Source organism: Macaca nemestrina, chromosome 13 (genome assembly GCF_043159975.1).
Source record: "Macaca nemestrina isolate mMacNem1 chromosome 13, mMacNem.hap1, whole genome shotgun sequence".
Taxonomy (NCBI): domain Eukaryota; kingdom Metazoa; phylum Chordata; class Mammalia; order Primates; family Cercopithecidae; genus Macaca; species Macaca nemestrina.
Genome location: NC_092137.1, coordinates 16,643,759 through 16,659,345, shown reverse-complemented (window position 1 = coordinate 16,659,345; position 15,587 = coordinate 16,643,759). Strand labels below are relative to the sequence as shown.

The 15,587-nt window shown below is 46.8% G+C and overlaps 1 protein-coding gene across 4 annotated transcripts in view; it reads left to right on the top strand.

Annotated features, from left to right (window-relative positions):
* The window catches only part of CYRIA (CYFIP related Rac1 interactor A), a 108,768-nt gene that overhangs the window by 30,097 nt on the left and 63,084 nt on the right, over positions 1–15,587 (top strand). For 2 of the 4 annotated variants that reach the window (XM_011749313.3, XM_071076261.1), the window contains exon 2: positions 11,768–11,923. The gene's annotated coding sequence lies outside the window, so the exon portion shown is untranslated. Of the gene's footprint in view, positions 1–4,142; positions 4,303–11,767; positions 11,924–15,587 lie in introns of those variants that run through there. The other 2 variants (XM_071076259.1, XM_071076260.1) reach the window with 2 other exon arrangements.

The window sequence follows — 15,587 nt, the reverse complement described above, 5'->3', positions numbered from 1 at the left end:
AAAATTGCTCTTCTGACCGTCGCTGCTCTGGATGCCAGGCTAGTGATTATTTGTCTGACTTGAGTCTCCAGGGCTGGAACTTCACACCGTGTCTTTTCACTACCCTCCCAGAGGAGGTGAGAGGAGGTGAATAGACACTTGTCAGATTCCTCTGCCTGGTGCCACTGTAGGGGATGCACACGCGCTGGAGTACAGGCTTGCTAAAGAGAGGCTACATTGTTATTTCAACTAGACACATTTGCTTTTTCTGCAGATGATTACCGAGCACCTATGGTGTGCCCGGTGCCATGTTAGGGCAAGAGATCTACCTCATCCTTGCACTGTAAACCTGTAGCATCCGTGGCAATGTTTTGCACCACTGCCCTCCCAGGGTTCCTGCAAGCTGATTCCAGTTCATTTTATTTTCCTTCTGCATGCTGATGGGTTCAAGGTATTTCAATGGGCTACTGTGAGACTATCTCCCCGTCAGGATCTCTCAACCTTGGCACTAGTAAGAGAGTCTGGGGCAAAGTAGGTCTCTGTTAAGGGAGGAGGAGGGGTGTTCCTGTGTGTGGTCGGATGCTTAGCAGCATCTCTGTCCAGTAGCACCACATCTACCTCAGTTGTGACAACCAAAAATGTCTGCAGGCATTGCCAAATGTCTCCTCCCTGTTTTACATTTACCAAAGTGCTGTTTATGTCCTTTACAGTTAAGGAAACTTAGGCACCAGGAAGAAACTTGCCCAAGTCAAACAGTGAGTTAGCGGTAGAGCTTTAGCTACAATTTAAATCTTGTCTTCCCAACCCAGTGTCCATCTTATGGATCCATTCAGTGGTGTGCTCCTAAATGTTTAATAACAAATTCTCTGGGATAAACAAAAGCCAAACAAACTTGCTGGGAGCATGGGACAATTTCCATGGTGTAAATACTTCCACCATGGCTGGTTTCAAGTTACTTCCATGGCCTCACTGATTGTGAGGTTGGGAAGGGATCTGTACAGTTGACTCTGGTGAGCTGGTGCCAGCTGGCTCAGAATGCCCCTGGGTCCATGTGTGCTGCTCATCACATGTTAGTCTTGCTGTCCTCTGGACCTTGTTCTGCCACCCCCAGACACATGCGCTTATCACTGTGATGTCCTAGGGGGAAAGCAGTCGCCTGGTAAGAGTTTTTGATAACTTCTCTGGATAAACATAAAGCAGTTAGAGTGGAGTTTTCCCTCGCTTCTGTTAAATGAAAGTTTCTTTTCACAGTCTTTCCATTGAAGAAGTTGGAAAAGTCATGGGATAGCTCTGGCCTTAGAGCAGAAATGAAGTTCCCCAGAAGGGGGTCTTGGACAGATGGTCTCTTGGGCAGGGACTAGGTGCTGTTACTCACCATCAGATGTGTCTACTGTAAGATGCTTGGGAGGCATCAAAGTGGTGACAGTGGGGGGATGTTGGATTTTACCATTCTGGAATATAAGAGAAGGGATGTGGCTGGTGTTTTAGTCCCGATAGCAGCTATGACCACTGGGAGTCTCATTTTCCACACCTACAAAAGGAGAAATAGTGATCCCCTTCCCACTGTTGGTGAAAGAGCAGATGAACCTCTGCCTGAGTCTCAGACGCCTACTGCCCACTTGGTTGCTTGGTGGATCGGCTGGCTATCAACAGTGTAAGCTCATCAAGCCTAAAGACTTAGTAGGTCTTGACTTTCTCACCTTGACCATGACTCAGCGTCATGTGCTCCTAGTCATCCTGTCTGTGGTCCAGTGTTAGCCTGGGAAGCACCAGGGACTGAGGGAAGAACCCTCAGCTAGTTATCAGGCGATCCAGGTTCTCTTCCTGCCTTTGATATCACCTCATTACATAACCTTGGGAAACACTTTGGTGTGACTGGAATGTGGATACTCCCAAGAGAAGGGTAGGAGCATGGTAGGGCATTTGGACTTTATCATGAAGGTGGTAGGAAATACTTGAAGGGTTTTAAGCAGGGATGACACATCATCAAATGTGTGTTTTGAAAAGTTGTTTCTGCAGAGGACGGGGCCACAGCCCAAGCAGGATCAAACCAGTTAGGGGATTGGTGTAACGGTCCCGTCAGAAAGTGATGAGGTAGCTGGGTGCGGTGACCCACGCCTGTAATCTCAGCACCGTAGGAGGCTGAGGCTGGCAGATAGTTCGAGACCAGCCCTTGGCAACATGGTGAAACCCCCTCTCTACAAAAAAAATACCAAAAAAAAAAGAAAAAAGTCAGGGATGGTGACCTCCATCTGTAATCCCAACTATTCAAGGTGGAGGTTGCAGTGAGCCAAGATCATGCCCCTGAATTCCAGCCTCGGTGACAGAATGAGACCCTGTCTCAAAAATGAATAAATAAATAAATAAAAGTCATGAGACAACTCATAGGCACTAAATACTGAGTGGCACAGACAGAAAGTTCTATGAGAGTTCAGAACAGGGAGAGGTCAGTATGGATTGTGGTCTTAGGTGGGTATCAGAGAACACTTCATGGAGGAAATAAGACTCTGCTGCTGGCCTTGAAGGATGGTAGACAGGGTAGGGGGTGAAAGTCTAGGTTGCAGGGCAGGGCAAGAGAGTACAAAGCTGCAGTAAATCACATTTGGGCTTAAGCTGGGAGTTTACATAAAGGATGGCTCTAATTAGTATGCAGTCGTTTATGGAAGAACTTGTACCCTGAGCTAAGGAATATGGATTTTGTTAGAGGTGGTGGTTCTCACATGGAAACTGCATTTTCCTGTAGTCAATTTCTGTGGGGATCTTATCCTTATCCATTCTTCTATCCACTGCTCCCCCGATTGGGATGGGGGGTGTGCACCCCCCTCCTGTAGCCCTGTGCTGTTGGGGAAGGCAGAATCCCTTTGCATCTTGGGGACGAATGCAATGCTGAATACTGATCATATGACCCCTGCTTTGCCTCACAGCAGGGAGCCCAGGAACAAGAGCAGCTGTGCTATTGTCTGGAGCGCAATTGCCAGTGTTTGTCTGCTGAGGCCAGGGGCGACCCTTGCCAGCGTCGTAGATAAGCCGGCTCCCAGCTGTCATGGGTACATTCTCAATCATTCCTCATCCTATGGATTCTGACTCTCTCCCGCTTCCCAAGAATGATGGAAGTTTTTCATTTTCCCCCGTGCCTGCTTTGTGAAAGTGTGTCTGGCTCTGCCCACAAAAATGAAGGATGACCGACCTCAGAGTATCCAAATAAAATGAGATTTGTATTTTCTGTGAAGTGTTAAGAAACAGTTTGCTAGAAAATAGTATGAGCGATATATTGTTGCCGCTGAGGCTCACATGAGGAGACTGAGGCTCATCGGTGTGTAATGACTCACAGGAGGTGGCACAGACAGGAATTGGTCAGGCGGAAACTAGAAACCAGGAACCCTCTGAACTTTAGCGTATTCCTGTTGGGTTTGAACGGGAGCATTCTACAGAAGGGGCCTCATTGTCAGGGGAGTTTTAGCAGAGGTTTGCCTGATAAGAACATGACTTTCTTGCATGGCAGTGTATGTCTCAGGTTAAGCTCTTACAGAAACGCTGCACTGAAGGGCACTTCCACACATTGAGAGTCCCAAGACTGTTCAGCCACTGTGCACAGGGCAAGTCACTTGCCATGTAGAACTGGAACCCAGATCTCCTGCTTCTCAGCCCAGAGTGCTGTGCCTCCTAGCCGGCCTTAGGGCATAAGTGGTCTCTACAGAACACCCAACAGAAGCCACCTGACAATGTCCCTTGTAGATAGTGCTGTAGGCTGGGGCACCGGGAAGCTTTGAGGTGGTCTATGGGACTCAGGGGGTGTTTGCCATGTGACACCATGTGGCCTTTGGGTGCATGAGGGCTGTAGGTGTTCACAGGATATGCCGGAGCATACCAGGATTGCTGGAAACTTGGACAGCACATGACTCTAGTCAGACTGACTCTAGACTCTAGATTGTCCTCACTGCAGTATGGCCATGGTACCATTGCTTAGTTTCTCACTCCAAGGCAGCGCTGGTCTAGAACCTCTGTAACATGCCCTTACATCTGATAGTCAAGGTCAGCTTGACTCATTTAGGGCAGTAGTATTGCCGAAATTCAAATAGATGCCAAATACCGCACTGGTCACTTTAAATGCTAGGCACCCCTCATGACCCTGGAATAAACCTGTTATTCTCATTTTGCAGATAAGGCAACTAAGGCTCAGCTCCAAACACCAGAGACTGAGGTTCATGATTTCTGGGCTTGAGACCCCAGGCTCTTTCCACAGCACCATCCTCCACTAATGCTTACTAAAGCTTTTGGGATACCAGCTTACCATCCAGCTACAGATGAAATTTAGAAGCATCGGTATGTGTAAAGTCCTCCACAGCCTGACAACAGCCTCTTTTTCTACTCACTGTATCTCTGCCACCACTTTCCTTCATCCCCAGCTACGCTGGGCTGTTCACTGCCCTCAGAGAAGCTGAATTTTACAAATTCAACCATCAACTCCTCATTTGTGCAGGGCTCTGGGCTAGTTACAATCGTTTGTAAAGATGAATGAGACATGACCTCTCCTATTAAGTAACTTTCCACCCAATGGTGGAGATAAAACATGAACAAAAATGTAATAGCTCATTTGGTTTTCAAAGTAGTCCAAAGAGGCTTGCTGGTATATATCGCCATATGATCTGCATTTAACGGGTGTTGTATCTGAGGATCTGACCATAGTGACTGACTAAAGGTCACACAGCCCAGCCAAGGCCAAGTTAGGGGTAGACCCAGGTCAAGACTAAGTCAAGGCATCCTCCTGGCTTGCATCCCCTGGGGGTGGTCAGGCTCAGACTCCACAGCCCAGACTGCTGGTTTTTGTCTTATTGCTGCCTTCCTGATGGAGACAAGGCAGGCTGTCACCTGCTGACATCTCCAACCTGCTTAAGGTGTGCCCCTTACCCCTCCCGAATGGTGATGCTCCTATAGTTGGAGCCCTGGATGGGAAGAGGGAAGGTAAAAATGCCCCTTTATCTGGCATCCAATTGTGTTGTTGCTTGGGGCTGTCAGAGAAGAGGAAGCTGGTCTCCTTGGGTTTCTAATGTGTCTCCCACTTCCTCACTCAGAGGAGACCTGGTGTAACTGACATTCTGAAATGCAGTCTCAAGGAGAAGTAACCCACCCCAGCGGTTGTGTTCAGGCAGTGCGATGTGAACTCATCGAAAAGCTTGGTGGAGTTTCCTGAATGCTGCAGCCAGTTTGGCAGGTGTTCTCCTGCCCTGAACATGGGTACACTCACCTTAATGGCTATTCAGGTGTTACAAAGACCACAGAGAGATATTAAACCACAGCCATGGGAAATGGAACTAATGTGAGCCCAGGAGTAGAGATCTGGGCTCTTGTTCTGGTTCTGATACCATTTGCCACTTGCAACTGCCTTCCCCACCCTATGACTCATATACGCCACCTCTGAGGGTGGCCTGGGTCCTCTCCTTTGCTGTAGAGTACAGTGGTCAGGGCCCAGGAGGGGGTCCCTCAGATGTGAGTCCAAATGCACGCTTCGTTATCTACTTGCCGTTAACCCAGAGTTCGTCACCCAGCCTCTCTGAGTGACTGTCCAGCTCCTTATCTGTAAGATGTGGATAATAGGAGCACTGCCTTTTCCAGCAAGAGTGGGGCGAGGGCTGGATGGAACATCCAGGTGATGTCTAGACCATGCCTGGCACACAGTCAGTGCTCAGTGAATAAGGTTGATATCTCCTGCCCCATCACCATCATCACTGGCTTGTTGGCCTCTGACTATCTAGGACTGCCTGAGCCACAGATAGTAACTAACTACCAGTTAGTCACTATCTGGTCTCTGGGCTCCTTCCATGCTGGGCTTCCCACTGTGGGAAGGCTGTATGCTGGGTGGCATCAGACAGATGCTTTCCTTCTCTAGGTCTCAGGTGTCCCCCAGAATAACATTATAACATATAGTCATAATCACAGCTGTTGTGTGGTGAACAGTAACCCATAAGAAGGTAAGTGCATTCCCTAACTCCCACAACCTGTGCACATGGCCTAATTTGGCAAAAGGATCTGTTTACCAAAAAAAAATCATCACTTGTAGAAGCCCCTACACAAAACAGGTAAAAAGTATCTCTATTCCTGTTATTGCAGGATGAGGGCCCAGAGCCCTGCCCATCAGTGCCTCCAAGAGCCCTGCCAGTTTCTAGGGCTGCTGGGAGCTGGCAGGCTTCTCTGGGGCCTCTGAAAATCCATGGCCTCGAGGCCCTGTGATGCTCCACGATTAAACATATGCCAGAAACGGTGTCTTCAGAGAACAGACAAATTCCCTCTGCTTTCTCATTAGCACTGCACTTTACCTGTATTGATGGGAGAGTTTGTTAAGACTGATTTTCTGGCTTCAAAAGAACAGCAGATTCTTCCTTCCTCTTGGTCAGAGATTCCTAAGAAGGCAGATTCTTAGGGAAAGAGCAAAACAAAAACGAGCTTTAAATGCCACCTCCTTCCCCACGAGGCCCAGTCAGGGGGAAAGGGGAAGATCTCTCACCAGGCTAGAGCTGCTCACCTCCAGGCATGATCGGCAGCAGAAAAAGGCCAGGCCTTGTCTGAGAGATGTGCCTATCCCCCGAGGACCCCAGGTCTGTGTCCTCCCAGTAGACTGCAGTTTCTCCAGCAAGCCCAGTACTGGTGGCAGCTGTACTCCTGTGCTGGTTTCCCGTCTGCTTGCCTCAGGCAGTCCTCAATGGGAAAGCCACAGAGCCCTCGCGCTTAAGGGACTTGACTGGCTGCTTATCAGAACAGCTGGGTATTCAGGTTCCGGGCTGCCAGGGCACAAGGAACCCACCAGTCTCTTAAAATACACTGTTTCAGTTAGTGACACCCTCCCTTCTCAAACCATAGCATGTCTGCTTTATAACCAAGTGGCATCAGTCTGTTTCTCTATAAGGCCAGCGAGTTCCATGAATTCCGAAGACAGGCAGGTGAACACAGGGAGAGTGAATTATTGCAAAGAAGTATTTGTGTGGATTGGGAAGCAAGGCATTGCCCAGGAGAGTTCTCTACCAACACAACTGGATATAAAAGTAACCAGCCTGTGGGAGTGTGGATTGTATTCAGGTGACCGCTTGTTCTTACATGCCTAGGACAGTCCTGATGTCTGCCTGTTGTCCCAGCAATATTATTAAAAGGGCCCCCTTTCACTCTCAGAGGTATCCTGGTTTGGATGATAAACCATTAAGTCACCCCAGTTGTTTGTCTGTGTATATAAAAGTGGTTAGCAGCACTTAGTGTGGATGTGTAGTGTAGGGAGTATGTGGACGTAAAATCCTGTGCCCATGTGCTCTGACAGCCCAGAAGCTGGCTGTGGGTTAGCACGGCTGCACGGTTGTGGGCAAGTCACTTAACCATTTCACAGCACACATGGCTTTGAGGTGAGATCAGGGGCCTCACAGTCCGATAAATGGTGGTTCAGATCCTTTCTCATAGCCTGCTAGCTTTGACCTTTGCAGAATTACTTAGCTTTTCTTAAATTAAGAATAATCATATGGACCTCTCAGAGTTGTTATTGTTTTTACATAATCTATATACAGCATCTAGCATATTTACTGACAAATCATAACCTGCCAACAAATGGTGACTGTTGTTATTGTTGTTGTTATTGTTCTAGGGCTGTGACTGTTTTTGGCTTTAGTCTCTTCATGGGGGAAATGGTGAGAGATGACCCCTGTCTTTCCTGGCTTCCCAGGCTTCATGAGGCTGAAACCCAGTGGCATCCCCGAAGCCTGGTGTCCCGGGCATGTGTGCCCTGCTGGTGCTGGGGATGCACAAAGGGAATTGCCTGCCAGCCTGCCCAGCTGCTCCATCCCTGTGGGACATAAGAATTGGATTCCCAAAGCATCATCCCTTCCACCCATCCTGGTGACTCTCCCATCTCAGGCCCTCCCTTTGTCCCCTCCCTGGCCCAGCCACTCGCTCCTCCCACAGTCTTGCTGTATAAACACGAAGACTAGGATGTCATTTACTGGTGTTGGCTGACATTGGTCAGCTGCTACCCAGAGGGGACTAAGGAATAAATTCCTAATTCTGCCTGCACAGCATCTCTCAGTCTTTCCTGCCTGGAGAGTCTCCTGTCTTCCTTCTCTCCTTTTGAAGGAAGGTGTCGTCTGTTCCTAGTGTATTTGCTTTATTCTCTTTCTTTCCACTATTTGGCTTTGCAGAATTTGAGCCAGACTGCCTACATTCACACCTTGACTCTCTCACTCAAAAGCTAAATCCCATGGACAAGTGACTTAATCATTCTGTGCCTCAATCATTCTGTGCCTCAGTTACCTCATCTGTAAAAGGGGACAATAATAATGCCTACGTAGTTTGGTTGCCATGAGGTTTCAGGGAGTCACCATATGTACGGTGCTAAACAAAGCCCAATACGCAGTAAGTACTTGATCAGTGTTAGCTATTTTTATTATCTAAACACCTACCCCTTCTGGTTTTTCAGTGTTGGTCTGTGCTGCTAGCATTGAGGGACTCAATCTAAGCTCTGCTGCTGGTAAACTGTGGGCACAAACATGCCCCACTGTGGGCTTTGGGTCTCTTGACTGCCTACCCCGGAGGGTGAGGATGTGGTCTTTGGGGCCCTTTTGGCCTCTCATAGTGGATATTGCCTTCCCTTCTGTTGCTCTGCCTTGCTTTTCAATTTCCAGAACCATTTAGAAGGGGAAGGCAGCAGCCATTTGATGCTGTTCTCTAGCCCTCCCCTGAATGGGGTGGGGAGGGACAGGACACAGGGAAAGGTCACTAGACTGGAAGACAGGAGATGCCTATTTCAGGCCCTAGGTCTGTTTTGAGACTCTGGATAAGGCACCTCCTGTCTCTGATTTCGGCTTCTCCATTTACAAACTGGGGTGATTACCCCTCAGCTTTGTACCTCTCTCAAAATGAGCAAAGATGAAAAGATATGGGAAAGCGTTTTCCTGGCTGCCAGGTGCTACAGAAGGGCAAACTCCTGGTTGTGTTGGGTTGTGTGCATCCCCACCAGGCCAGGCACGGGGCATAGCACTGTGGAAGTAGCCTGGGCCGAGCGTGGCTGCTTGGATGGCAGCAAATGCCTGCTGGTGTTGCTGGTGATATGTGAGGTTGTGCAGTCTGTGGAGACGAGAGATGAGAGTTTTCCGTTTCTTTCCCCCCTCCTTGCTCTCTGTTCTCCCTAATGGACACTTGGCCCTGGGGTGACCCACACAGTAAACCATCAGCAATTGCTTCAGAAGGCGTGGAGTCCTCTCAAACATATACTGACTTTTTGTTCTATGTTTGGTTTGGAGGAGTGGGGCAGATCCCTGGGAGGCCATTAGCTGTGGGACCTGAAGTGAGCCCCTTCCCTTGGAAAGCCTTTGTGGTTGCATCTGTAAGCTGGGAGAAGGTGGGGTGAGGGTGAGAGCTGAGTTGGGGTCCATGTTAACTGAATGCTAGTCCATGGATCGGAGCCAGGTGGGTGACACTAAAACCCTCTGAGAAGATTTTTAACCATACAAGTTTCCTGATCGCTACTCTGGATTGTGTCTGTATTTTTTGTTAGCTTCTTAGATGCATAGCCAGTATGGGGGACCTGCTGGAGTAGGGGGGACCAGTATGTGATGGCTTACCCATAAGGGTGCTCTGCATTCTCTACCCCCTGGTGCCCACCCGGGGTCTATGAATAGTATTAGCATGAGTAGAAGTGGTATTTGATTATTAAGTTATTATTAGGGTCATCTCTGTATGTGGTGTGTGGTTGTTCAAGTTACCAGGTGACTGTCATTCTTTATGATGTGCATTTGGAGTTGGGGAATTTCTGTAAGCCTCAGTAAGTAAATGGAGTGAACAAAATGGATAGGAAAACAAGCAGGTGGTGCCTTAGAATCATGATCAGGAGGAAACCCAGTGTTCTGCCTGACTGACCCTCTTGGTTTTGTGGTAGAAGATAGCAGCATTCGTGCTGAACCCAGCTGAGTGAATCCGTCCCAGTCGTGCACTCTGAAAATGGGTTCAATTTTGAGGACATTTGAGAAAAAAGAAAAAAAAAAAGCAGTGAGGATGGGATAGCTCTCCCTGATACCTGATCACTTTCCAGATCCTTTTGTGACACGCCTGTCCCCTCAGCCACAGTCAGGAGGTGAGGAACATGGCCTTACCCCAGATTCCTTCTTTGGAAATTCACCACATTCCGTGTCTACACCTGAGTGTGTGGAAAACAGCCCTGTACCAGGCTGTGCTCAGTGGTGGGAAATGGAATTTGTGGACCCCAACCCTGAGTTTGGAGGAAATAAACGTCTTTGCCCCGCCCCATTACCATCACAATCTGGTTTCCCAAAATGCAGGGCCCAGTTCCACTAAAGTCCACTCAGAAATCACTTTCTCATCAAGCCAAGGACATTTCAGAGTTGCTATGTTTTCTCTATCATTTCCTTTCCTCCTCCCCCACTTCACTTCCTGTTTTTTCTTCCTCTTTCTCCACCCCCACCCCATCTCTCCTGGCATGTCCCTTGTTGTCAGAGAACAGGAACAAAGCCTTGAGCCAGGGAGCATTGATAATTATGACTTCCTGAGGTGCCCTCTTGCTGCTGGCCCTGCTGCTGAGAGCCAGAACCAGCCCAGCCTCTAGGGGCCTGGGAGCCTGTCAGGAAGTCTTGGATTGTAGACCCCCTCCTTCCCCCTCAAGCCCCACCACCATCCCCCACCCCCATCAGAAAGAGAATCTAATAAGAGTAATTTTTCATGCCCTTATAACAATTTCAGCTTCCAAAGAACTGTCTCATACATTTAAGCTGAAACACTGGAAAAAGCAGGCAACTCTAGTGTTTTGCCCTAGAAACAAACTATAGTTCAGTTTAGATAGCAAAACGTAGATTTAGGAGGCATGGGTTTATTTCTGGTTCTGCATTGTATCTCTTTTTGACTCTGCAGATCATCCTAGCTCTTGAAAGACTGGTTTCCTACCTCTTTGGAAAAATGGAATTAACGGTATCTCACCGGGATTTTTTAAGGACAAATTAATAAGAAAGTATATCTATACAATTCTCATGGTATGCCTGACAGATATTTGCTTAATACGTGAGAGCTCCCCTCTGTTTTCTGTGGTTTGGTTTTCTGCACAAAGGAGTGGCCATTCAAATGCACAGGAGCCAGGAAGAAAACCCTGCAATAAATAATACTCATGGAAAAAGAGTCCATGTCTGTTGCTGTGTTTCTCTGAAACATGGAGAGAGAGGGAGAGAGAGAGAGACCTGGGGCCACATATGCTTCTCACTGAAGAGCAGCACTCACTCCCCACTGTGTCACTGTGTTCATGGGTCATGGCATTTTATAACAATATTTTTCTAGTGAGAAACAGGGAGAACCATCCCAATCACATGCCTGAGGTGGGCTGTTTTACTAATTTAGCTCCCGGGGTGAAACTACAAAAACAGCAATCTGGAAAAAGTGCCACCTCCCTTTTTCAAAACTGTTCAACAAAAAATAAAATGACTTCCCATTCAAGGTCAATGACCACGTGTTGGAGAAGTCAACCTGACCATGTGGCTGCATTTAAAAAATAAGTCAAAGGCCAGAGAGTCAGAGATATGTTCCAATGTGTATTTGACTCCCAAACTGCTGAGTCCCCGAGTGAGGCTGCTTCTTCTCTGAGCCTTAACCTCCTAGTTATAAAATGAAAGAATTAGACAAGATTATCTCTTAGATGTCCTTCAGGCCTGATAATCTATGATCTTGTGACTCTCTGTTCTCCTTAAAAAATATATTGTGACTAGTAGAGAATAGGAAATTGCTTCTCACAGTAACATGACTTGCATTCCCTTTTTAGCAGGGTACCACCATCTTAAGGACAGAAAAGCTACAGGACTTTAGGAGGCCACCGTCCTGATTTGGGAAGCCCAACTTCCTTTGGCCAGACAGCAGCTAAGCTGATTCATCCCATCAGCCTGGATTGGTGAAACTGAATCACAGGAGATATTTCCAGGTAAGAAACAATTGACTTTGGTTATAGCGTGTAGCACAGTGATAACTGTCATTGTACTGCAGGAAATATGTCATATGCATGCTTATATTATGAAAGACATGAAAGAATCAAGGAAGGCGTTCAAGGCTCTGGGTTCTATAGCTGTATTCTGAATGGGATCTGTGCTATCTTGAGTCTTTGGGGGTTAAGGAATGAAAGAAGGTAGCTGAGAATTACATGCAGGGGAAGAACAGGTTCGAGCTGTAGATCTAGGTTCCTTTTTCCTTGCAGAACCATTTAGTGTTCCTTTCTGCCCAGCTAGATTTAGACAGTAGGAGGAGAGGTCCTTTGGTAGCCAATCTGAGATGGAATTTAGATCCCATGTCAGAGAACTGACTTGCATCCCACCTGCTACAACATCTTTAGAAACAAATTCAGTTCATGAAGTTTCATCCAAGAGCTCTTGCAGCAGACAGGCTGCAGCTAACCACTCTCATTACCCACTTCCCTGACCGCCAATACAATGGCTCTGTCTGCTTATTGGTCTTCTCTTTCCCCTCCTCCCAATCACTTATGGATCCTTTCCTTCTTATGTGCGAGGAATGTGGCCATATATACTAGAATGTCTTCACTGGAACTGCACCTGATGTAGGCTGACATCCCTCCCAGATGACTAAAGTTGGGTCAAGGGTTCAGCTGCCTGGACTGTGGTATATTAACACATCTCCCTTAAGCAGGCCCAGCGTAAGGACTCGCGGTTAGGAATCATCAAAAAAAAAAAAAAAAAAAAAAAGCCAACACACTAAGATGGCCACACATCTTCACTCTTGCACTAGTTTTTGGTGTTATCTTCTGCTATCCTCTGTCTTGAAACTCTTCTTTTTCAGCTAGATACCTTGACTTTTCTTGAAAACTAGAAGCAAAAGCATTTCATAAAGCTAAGCATAGGACAGAAGGTAAGACCAGGTGATATCTAAAGCTCGTTTTGCATTCCCAGGATTGTCTTAACCCAGACTTGTTTCTTATGCCAGACTCTTATTCTTGGGGAACATGTTTATCTCATGCCTGCTTCCTTTCTTCCTCTTGTGGTTTCTTTCTCTAGAGTAGTTTCTGAGCTATAGCATAATTCAGAGGAAGGAGAAAAGCTTTGCAACTTAGACACACCTGACTTCAGATCTCAGCTGTGCTATGTGTTGGCTCAGTGATTTTGCTTAAATCACCATTTTAAATCCCCAAGCTGCTGTTTCCCCACCTGTAAGGTAGGGATAGTACACTCCATGTTATAAGCTGGCGTTGAGGATTAAGTGAGATCATGCATGAGCATGGTTTCTTGCTTATAGGAGACCTCAGCAAATACCAGCTCCTTTCCCTACCCACCCTTTTTAAGAGCTACTTAAATATAGCTTTGATCCCATATCTGGATTTCATTTGAGCCTTGTGCCTAAAATCTAGGACAGGCCTTGTCCACAAATACTGTTAAGTCTCAACAATTTAAAAAGGAGAGAAACTGTTAACAGCCTTTTTTAGTTCAGAGTTCTTCATCCATAGAAGCCTTTTCTCACCTGGACTTTAGCCAGATTGCCTCTCCAACCGGGCTGTTGGAAGGTTTTCTCTGCCATACCCAAAGTTAGAACCACTACTTTCCTACCCCTTTGTCTCATGAGGTATTAGCTGAAAACTAACTCCCTCCTGGTGGCTTTTTCCCTTCAGACTAGCTTACATCCAAGACCAAGAGTAAGGGTCAATTGATTTGGGGCAGGTGTCCTGGCCTGGCACTCAGCAAGACAGTCAGGGTCCAAGCATATGCTCATTCAGGGCTTTCTTCCTTGCCTGTTACCTTTTCTAAGGCAGTCATTCATCCCGTCATTCATTCAGTCAATAGATGTTCATGGAAAATGAACCATGCAGTGGGTGGCTCGTGCTGATCTTGATGCTAGGGATACAGGACAGAACAAAACCAAGTTCTTGTTCTCAAGGAGCTTGCATTTAAGTAGAGTCAAGGGATCATCAACAAGTAACACACATGCATGTATTACATCAGGCAGTATTAGGTGCTATGAAAAAAGTAAAGCAGAAAAAAATAAAGCTAAGTCAGAGAGCTAGAGAGTTGAGGGAAATGGGCATTAGTGTTTTATATACAGTGCCAGGGAACACCTCTGGATAAGGCATTATTTGGGCAGGATCTGGAGAAAGTGAGGGAGCAAGGCTAGAAAGAAGAGCCAAAACTAAAGCTCTGAGCAGGGAATGTGCTTGGGCTTTACCCAACCTTGAGTGACCAGTAAGATTGGAGCAGAAGGAATGAGGAGCCTGTGGAATGAAGCGAGGGCATAAAGGACTTGGGCGTTTATGTTCTGACTGGCTTTTCTGGAGATTCTTCTACCCCTCCTTTCTCTTCCCCAGAGCTCTTACCCAATGTTGTGTTAGTCATTCATTCGAAAATCTTTACTGGGCCCTAGCTACTGAGACTGCAGATTAATGAGTCTCGGTCCCTTTCTTAGGACTCCATGGCCTGGTGCTATCAAGGCTTCTTGAGGAAGTTGCATAGATAAAGTAAGTTGAAGTAAACAGTTGTCTTAATTTGATCATCATAGAGCCAATTTGTTAGAGTAGGAATTTTCCACTGGAACCTCCCACAGGTCACTTTTACCTGTTCTCTTGGAATTTACTTACATGGTAGACAATTGGTCTATCTAGACAATTGGTCTAGCTTTACAGAGACCTGAGTCTGCTTCTTGCCTTCAGGGTAGAAAGAGGATCATTCATTCAGCAAATATATGAGTGCCTCTTCTATGTGAATGCTGCACCAGGCACTGGGGATAAATGAGGACTAGGTCAGCCCCTGTGGTTGAGTTGCTTCTGGTTTTACGAGGAGACACACTAATGGCTAGACAACACACTTTCATCAGTGTTGCAGTAGGAATGGGTGTTTGGGGAGCTCAGAGAAGGAGTCCCCTGACCCAGACAGAGGGGTGCAACCACGGAAGCTACCTAGGAGTAGGTTGTCTGCACTCAGTCCTGGAGATGAGATATAGCCAGGCAGGTATCAAGCAAAGAGGTCAAGATGCTTCAGGGAAGGGTGTTAGGAATTTCCAGGCCGGGAGATGGAGATACATAGGCAAGAGCTGTGCCTTGGGGAACACTGTGCACCTTCACCTCCTTCCTGAGACTGTGGAATTTGGAGAGGTGAGTCTGAGAGACCAAGGGACTCACTTAGGGAGGGAAGCGAGGGTATGAATGAGGGATTTTCCAGACCAAGCCAAGTGGTTTGAGTCTATTTTGAGGACAGCTCAGAGCTGCTCACAGTTTTAAGCAAAAATGGATGAGTCGATAAGATTGGAGTTTTAAGAGGCAAAGAGCCTAATTTTATTTGAAACCCCAGTTCCTTAAAATGCTTATTTTATACCTCTTTCATATATTATTATAAGATTATATTTTCCTTGGCTGTAAAATAAGTTCACACAGATCAACTGAATGAGATGGCCACGGGTTGTAGATGCAGACAATGACCCTTCCCACCATTGGTGCTGTAATGAATGTTAAACATCATCATTTCATGCCCAGTCTTAGAACACAAATAGCTGTGAAATGGTTAGAACGTAAGTTTTGTTTCTCATAGAACTGGCTGGCAAAAACTTAACTATTCTAGTAGAAATGATGGGATTTAGGTCTTGTTACATTTTCTTCC